The sequence below is a fragment of the Electrophorus electricus genome, chromosome 14 (genome assembly GCF_041902795.1).
Source record: "Electrophorus electricus isolate QZ-2024a chromosome 14, ASM4190279v1, whole genome shotgun sequence".
Classification (NCBI taxonomy): domain Eukaryota; kingdom Metazoa; phylum Chordata; class Actinopteri; order Gymnotiformes; family Gymnotidae; genus Electrophorus; species Electrophorus electricus.
Window position 1 is genome coordinate 21720199 of NC_137510.1, and position 8721 is coordinate 21728919.

Genomic DNA, 8721 nt, shown 5'->3' on the forward strand with positions numbered 1-8721 from the left:
CAGTAATACACGTTTGCTCACTGGAAGTTGATCACATGACCTTAGTGTTGCTTTGGTGTTACTTTACCTTATCTGCTATTACCGCTTTACATCTCTTATAATGTTAAAAACCTGTGTTATAGTGTTAAAAAACATGGTATTTCGTATATAATACACACAAAATAACCACACATCTTCTGTGCCCATCTGCCTCATGGAATGCACCTGCATATTTCAGCATATATACTGTATATACAGTTAAGTCCAGTTAAAGGAATGTCATATCTGTACTAATGTCAGCACAACATGAAAACTTGCTCTGCTAGGAGTGCTACTACTCACTCCGTTCAACTATATTCACTCTAAATGATATCCTGGGGGTTACAATGAGCAATGCGGTAAGGGAATGACCAATTCCTCAACAGCCACATTACAAGATTTTAATGGGCAGAATCATCATTTTCCCATTCATCCGACTGAAAGAAGCTCTAGGTAGTGGCTTCTCTTAAATATGTTCGGCACTGAAGGCTAGAGCTAGGAGTTGTTAGAAACGTGCCAACATGTTCCCAGTTTATTATCAACGATCACATTAATGATCACTTTTGGAGGGATTTACTTATAAAGTTATTACACCTGGTGTAAGGTGTTTATTTCAGGGGAGGAAGGGCAGTCCAAAAAGCCTAGTGCTTACGAAAGGATAAACACTCCATGAGCTGGTTCTGGCCAACACGTGGGACTGCAACTTCTGATCCCATTCATTTCAGTGAAAAACTCAAATAAAAGCTGCAGCCAAAAAATATAAAATGTAGGTGTGGATTAGAAATAAGATCTCTTGTATGCACACTGTGAAGGGCTTGATGTCCTGGTAAGGTAGCCACACTGGAATCAGAGAAGATGTACATAAACCCTGTTAACTGAACATTAGAGCTGACAGTTCTGAGAGGTGATGCATTCTGTCAACTTTCTATCAATACCCTTGAAAAGATGAAGATGCTACTAGCAACACGTATAGTCAGATTCATCGAGAAGGCCGGAAACTGATAAATGGAAATAAAACTAGCTGGGTCCACTTATACCAGGGCAAAGGCTGAGGGCCTGTTTCCACAGCAGCAGTGCTCTCAAAACACATCAGACCATGTTTGCGTACACACACACACAAACACATACACACACACGGGCACACGGACACGTAAACATACAGGATGGCATGGAGTATTGGCTTTACTCAGTACGGTAATTTATCACACCTGTCCACCTGGTACCACGAATTCGGGCTAGTGTGACATCAGCAAGACACCTGAACTAGAGCAGATCCCTGCCCCAGAACTGCGAGAACACAGCGCCCACCTGCAGTTCGCTGCCTGGCAACAATACAGGACTCTTCTGCAGTTTCTCACTATAAATACTCGTAAGTTCTCTTTCTGTAACCCTGTATGATATGGACAAGAATGTTATTGTGAATATATTGCTACATATGGCAGTTGCAATATTCCACACAAGATATTAAAATACGACATGACAGACTGACCTGAATTGTTTAAAATTATGCAAAAGGATATCACAGTGACAACATTTAATACTATATCACATAACACTATCACTTGTTAAGTGCAGTACTGATTTTAAATGCGCAAGTTCTGCTGAAACTAAAATCAAAGGAAACACTCATTAGTCATCAAATGAACCGAAAAGAACTTATCTTGAGCCATCAAAAACTTCACACGGTAACTGTGGCCCAGTTATTTTAAGTAAACCTAGTTCAAACAGGGTGAGCTAAAAATAACAAATCTCAATATCACAATCTCACAAAATCCTCTATCCCCACCTGCAACACTTAACTGCATATAACTGTGTTTTTGTTTGAAATGGTTATTTATACCAATTCATTTTTTTGGCAAGGCTTTTTGGTCTGAGGGGCATGTATTTATTTAAAATCTATACATTTTTATATGATAATCATAGAAGACCAAGTTGCACTTCACATTTCATGCACAAACCATTTAATTTAAGAACCATTCAGATCTGTGTATGCTCAGACACACATGTAGTAAACGACCCAGGCCTCACCCCTCAGTCAGCACTGCCGGCCCACAACACACCACTTCTTATAATAACTTGGCCGTCACACTGCCACGTGTTCAGCAAAAACAGCTCCAGCATTCCACGTGGCCCACAGAGCTCCATTTGCTGGCATGGAGACATCTGCGTACAGTGCTCGAGGCGCTGTGGACTCTGTGCGAGGGCAGGTATGATCCCATACATCTACGAGCTCAGACATCTCTGAGAGTGCGCTGAACAGTGTCTGGCAGCTCCGTTTAAGATGAAGACTGTGTTAAGATGACACTTGCACACACGTGCACACTTCTGCTACCTGTGGAGAAGGACTAGGGAACTGAAAAACATGAAGTAAGACGATATCTGACTAAACCAACACTCGTGAATGGGTCGTGGAATGCAACAGAGGTAAAAGATGGAAAAAGCAGCGAGTTAAACGATTAAACAGCAGAGATGGTGGAAGTTTAGCAGGTTAAAGTCTTGGCACTGCAACAAATGACAAACTGCGAGTGCACAGTGTTGGACACCTACTTCATGTACTTGTCACAGTGTTGCATTACAGTGATATTAAGCTATGAAGGAAAACCACAGCATCACACAATGGTACTGCGTCACTGTCTTTCCAGAAAAGACCTATGACATCTTTACTTTGAGTGATGTCCCAGTTTTGCAGGAATACTAAACATTTCCTCGAATGCATAAATGTTATTATTTTAAGGCACCTAAATGTTTAAGATGACTGACATATTAAATTCCAAACATCAAAATTATTAAATGCATGTGCCAGTAAGTGAACATGGTATACAGTTGTACCATGGCCTTGAATTATTATTATAAACAAAGAAATCTGGATTTTAAATAACTCAATAAGTAACTAACTGAAGAAGATAAATATCACTTGAACGCATATTGTAGTTTATACTAGACCTAACAGATAAGCTTACCACAACTCTAAAACCCATTTACCACAACTGTCTACACTTTTCTGACCATCGTATCATTCTTACAAAGGTGAAGGAGATTTTCACTTCAGCTATCTTTTTTTTCTGCCTGCAAGCTGTTTACTCAATTTCCCAGTCCCATGCAATGCATCGTCGGTTTTAACCACATCCTGCACCATGAACAGTCCCTCCTCTTTTAAGCTGGAATCTGAGTCGTGACAATCACAAGGCCTGCTTTTTTTCTGTTTCCCATAGCCCCTGCCCCACCCATGAGCCATATCTCAACACAGTGACTCATTAGCACGCAAGACCAAACACAAAAGCATCATCTTGGCAGACACTGTCTAATTTTGCCAGGATGTATTGCGCCGTTCCCAAGTTCAGCTTTTGTTGTCAGCTTTTGGCCTCGTGAGACAGCTGATACACCTCTGAAAAAAGACACCACTATTGTACCGCTGACTGCATAGAGAAGTGTGGAAGGCCAACAGTGACAATACCCACCATTTTCTAACTATTTCTGGATGACCACAGTCGCTGAGTGGCGTGACCATCTGCCTTTGTGGCTATGTTGTAGCTGCAGAGATAAACAACAGGCCCACAGCAGCAGATTACATAGGGCAAACACATGAACCAGTGCCAATAAACCAAACCTACACCTTCTCTTTGACTTTTTTCCAATTCCATTTGTTTATTAATGGCGATTCCAGGACATGCGACTGTAGAGCATGTAAGCGTAACCCAACACATACCCTGCAAAAATAAGAGGACGGACCAATAGAAGCAGGGTCAGCCCAGAATGACCTGATACCACACTTTTTGCATCGCAGAGGAGTGGCTTTTGGATGTATTTGTTTTCCACGCAAATGTCATCTTTCCGCAGGAGAATAAAACATCACTTCAAAATGAATTTTAAAACACATGTAATGACGTCTTTTGTCTTTGTCCTTTATAGGAACAAACATTAGGGCCATGCACAAGATCATATATACATTATCAGCACTTTACAGATGTGAGATAAGCTACAGTACAAAAGTTGTGACAAGTGCAATGTTTGCAGGGGCAGTTTTTAGAAGCCCTCAGACTTGACAGAGGTGCAGTGGACTCTCTCAATTTGAAGCTCTGTGTCATTTAACCTAGACTGAGCAAAAAAAGAATCTAAGATGCCCTCCAAGACAGACAACGCATCCATATCCCAGTTAAGAAGAGGTGTCATATACAGTGAACCCTGACCTTGGGGGCAGGAGGTCAATTCCAGATGGCTCAATGGCAAGTTGAACATACAATTCACAATGGTTGCATTACACTCAAATGACAGATAACAATTATGCGTAAACCTTTACACAGGCGCTGCAGACATGGTACATTATTGAAGAAAGTCCTTGCATTAATCCAATTTTTACCAATAAAGACAGCAGGAAGCATTGTGTACTTAAGCCAAAAGCAGCACTTTTCCCTAAGTAGTACTGCACCTGTTTAGGGAGATTGATTGCTCTCATCAAGCCAAAAAGCAAGTGAGATAAATCACCAAGCTGTGGCTGGGCTCTGCATGCTCCAGCACCAATCGCTGGAATTAAGGCTGCAAAACAAACTGTTTGTGGATTCGGTGACACTGAGAAGCACGTGGGGCTAATGTCATCCATATCACATAACAGATTAAATTAAGGAGAAGCCAGAAAGAAGCTGGTAAAAGAACTCTGTCCACTGCTGTCTTTTGACAGTCCAGATATGAGCTTTTTCAGTTTTCGAATCATGTTTCAAAAATCAAACAAGGTAAACACAGAGTCATATCTCTTACCTGTAGGGAATCTGAGCCTGTAATCAGAAGGCACTAAAAATAGACATAACACCTTTTAAGAAACACACCTACCAGCATGTGACATTTTGTTGTCTGATGGGAATTTGTGGCTCTGTCAGTCAAATACGTAGCATAAGTCTCTCCAGTAATTACACATGCATGGACTGTATTTGGTATGGGAGGAGCGAGACTACCGCAGCTTCACGAGGAGCGCCTTCCTGACTAGAACGCCGCGCTTGAAGATGACGAGCTGCACCTCAACAGGGACGAAATGTATTTTAAGACCACGCAGCATGCCTCGGATAAACAAACAGAAACGTCCACACACACCTCGGAGGAAGCGCTGAAGCCTAGCCCACTTGTTTGCATTCAGAAAGCACTGGCAGAAGGAGGCTGCTCTTGTCAGCATGGGCCCGAGCACACAACATCTGATGGCAGGGCCTGGCTCGTTTCCATCTGCCTGGCACCCGTGTGCAGGGTGGTGTGGCCTCACACCGCCTTGCACCTGCCTTCAGCATGGAGGACAGGAGGAGATTAGTCCTGCAGGAAAGAGCTCGTGCGACAATAACAGAAAACAGACAGACAGAAGTTGCTTTTGCATGGTCCCCTTGGTTTTTGTGTCAGGGGCCTCAGATGCCATCCTGACGTGAAAGATGCCCAGATCTGTGCTGAAGAAGGTGCCCAGAGAAACAGTATAGCTGCTGTGGTCTCCTGTGAGTTCCCTGCAGAGCACACGAGATCTGGCGCGAGAAAGCCCCATGGTTGCACTCTAGGACTCTTCACATGTAAGGCAGAAGACAGAACTGCTGTTAACGCCAACACGGTACGTATCATGAAGCGGATGTTTTACACTGAGTTTAAATATCAATCCAGCACATGCTGCATGTGGCCAAGGTCCAGTGGTCCACATCAACTCTGCTGCAGTTCACTGTAATGCTGCCTTTACGATTTCCATGTAACGATATCTGTAATCCTCAGTGAATCCATGGGAATGGGATCCTTGCTTAGAACATTAAAAGAATGCATCAGAGAGCAGCTAAGTGTATAGAAAGCACAAGAAATGGAAAGTGGTTCATAACTGCCAGATAATTAAATATTGATTATTCTTTAAGTGCAAACATAGCATATCACCACCAGGTTATTCTAAAGTGGTTGCTCTAAAGAAGGTAATTTGGGGGAAAAAAATCAAAAGCGAAGTCCATTTTATGTGAAAATCTGTGGAGTGCATTCAGAGGATGTAAGGTTCAGCATAGTTTTGAGGTCAAACTGGGTCTATTATGTGTTCCACAAAAGGACAATCTAGACTACTGACTTCAGCCTGTAAATAAGACAAAAGGCTTCAGACCCAAGCCTGTGTAAGGGCCACATGTAGACCTGCAAGGAATGCAGCTTCATTTGAACAGTAAATTCCTTTGGCCATGATGGCATGCTGAACCAGCCACTTTCCCCAAAAAAAAGAAACTTTTTTGTTTTGTTTTGCATTTGAAATACTATTGTGAATCTGGACACACAATCACAGACACACACACACACAGAACAAGAGTGCATAAGAGCGATAACAACTCCTCTTAACAACTCTTACACTAAGTGGGTGTAAAATGAGCCAGGCCATCCAAAACCGAAACGTATAGAGAACACACATTTGCCATTGCAGTAGCACTGTGATTGATGTGCAAACATTGTTCTCTTTACCGAGGAGCTGAGAGTATTGCACTGAGACACAAACAGCTCATTTTTGGCATATGACTATGCACGCATGCTTCATAGTGTGTTGCCATGGTGACTGAGAAACCTTAAAGAATATTTTTGACACATGCAACACATTAATATTTTAAAATGTGGAAACAGGAACACATATTGTGTCCTTTGCTTGGCCAGCAACTTAAGAGTCACAGACTTGCTGCATCTTAAACCCTTTGACTGAGACAAGCTATGAGAAGTCAAATCTCTTTTCTTGTCCTCTTCTGCACTTGTCATTTAATCCACTTTAAAGAACAATCACCCAATTTCCAGCTGAAATATTAATGCCACCATTTGTGCACAAAAGCAGATAAAGTCTCTCAGTTAAAGTGGAGAAGTGTTGGAAGTCTGTCTCCAGTAAACTGACACCAATGACCAGAGTGATGACTATACAACTCTGATTTACAGTGGCCCTTACTGCAAATAAATCACACAACTTACAGGGTGAAAAGCCCGTGCAGATCTTAAAGCAAAAAACCTCCAAGATGAGGCTTTATCAAGCTAGATCTGGAGTAGTCGCCCTTAAATTAGATTAATGGGTAAGCCAGCTTTATTTCTATAGCACGCTAAAACACCAGGAGTTGCACCATAGTGCGTTACACAGAGTTAAAATGAAAAGAAAATGATATAAACACCACAAAACACTTACACCTAGGCTTACCTTTATAGCTATTTTCAAATGTCATATGTTTTAGGTTTTGACTTAAAGGACAGTAAGGTCGTCTGATCTCAAAAGGGAAACCGTTCCAAAGCCTCGGGAGCGCCACTGAGGGAGCTCGGTTAACCTTTACAGTTTTTTTCTTTTACCAGGGAACCCTCAAGAGAAAATAATCAAGGCTCCTGATGGTGTATAAAACGGAAATAGGATATAACTGTGAACTACTTCATTCAGTGCGTTAAAAACCCACATTAAAACTTTGAACTCTGAATTGGGTTGGAAGCCAATGAAGGGATGCTAGGATTGGTGCAACACCATCGTTTTCTGTGTCGGTGAGTAGACGGGCTTCAGCATTTAAGGCGTATTTTTTACGGCATCCCTAACTGTACGACCTGGAACAAACTGGTCATGTCAAATGCTTTCATGCGTCGCATGGCAAAGTGAAGTTTTGGAGACGAAGCACACCGATACGTTTTGATCACACAACCCCCCACAATCCGACAGCCCGAATCCGTACACCCCGGTGCTCACGGCGAAGTTGCGACGGCATGGCTCCTCATGCGAGGGCAAGTTCCTGCCATTGCATGGCACGCACTTATTCTACAGAAATAGCGAAAGCAACAGAAAGGTGGCAAGAATGCATCATGAATTAGGTCAAAGCGATGACAGCAAAGGCGTTGTCAACTTACCAACTTGAACCGTGTACAATTCCGTTTTTTTTCCCGTGGGAAAAAACAACAAAATACCGAATCTTCAGGTCGTGTGTAGTTATGCAATACAGGAGGGGAGACCTGACATGTAGACTGGCATTACCTACACCGCGACAGAATCAGGTCAAACGTAATACTAATAACGATCATTTGTACTTAATAAAATTCTTCGAGTTCCACCGGCCCACTGAATGAAATAAAAAGTAATAGAGCATGACATGTCATGTTCAGCGGATACTTTCGGGCCAGCGCACAGCGCTGCTCTTCTTGGCGTTAGCGTTTAGAGAAATAATTGACATGGGTCGTTTCCAATAAGGTGGGGAATTACCGTGAGTGTCACGCTCTGTGGGGCGGGACTCGGCGCCGCTGACCGCATCCTTTCCGTGACGCGGGAGCATCTCTAGAAAGTTGCCGCCCATTTGAGGGAAGAATAAATGTATTCTTACTTTAGACGCCTGTTTCTGCCTCAGCCGAAAACTGTTATTAAACATCGTAGGCACTTCAGTTTAATCCCTTAATGTTTTCTGTTCAAATTAAATCTAACATTCGCCAACCCGCACCAGTGTGCTTCAAATATGCGGGCTTGATGGGTAGGATAACTACAGGACTCGTACGCGATTACGAAAGTAGTTCAAATTTTGCAAAGTTGATTTTAAATGAATAGTAAGTTATACCTGGACCCATCTAACTTACAGACAGACATTAAGGCAGTGTAGCACACAGCCTCTCTTTCTCAGCCTCTCATTCAGACCTACTAAGTAGCGGATCGGACACATTCCGAGCAGCCAAAAGAGGCTCCGCGCAACAGCTTTCACCCGCATCCATGGTTTAGGAGGGCCGGTC

General features: G+C 42.6%; 1 protein-coding gene across 10 annotated transcripts in view; it reads right to left on the reverse strand.

Annotated features, from left to right (window-relative positions):
- Positions 1–8162, reverse strand: part of osbpl3b (oxysterol binding protein-like 3b) — a 36536-nt gene extending 28374 nt beyond the window's left edge. For 7 of the 10 annotated variants that reach the window (XM_081696330.1, XM_035530629.2, XM_035530631.2 and 4 more), the window contains exon 1: positions 7858–8162. The gene's annotated coding sequence lies outside the window, so the exon portion shown is untranslated. Of the gene's footprint in view, positions 1–3476; positions 3550–5100; positions 5280–7857 lie in introns of all 10 variants that reach the window. The other 3 variants (XM_035530625.2, XM_035530627.2, XM_035530626.2) reach the window with 3 other exon arrangements.
- Positions 8163–8721: the final 559 nt, after the last annotated feature.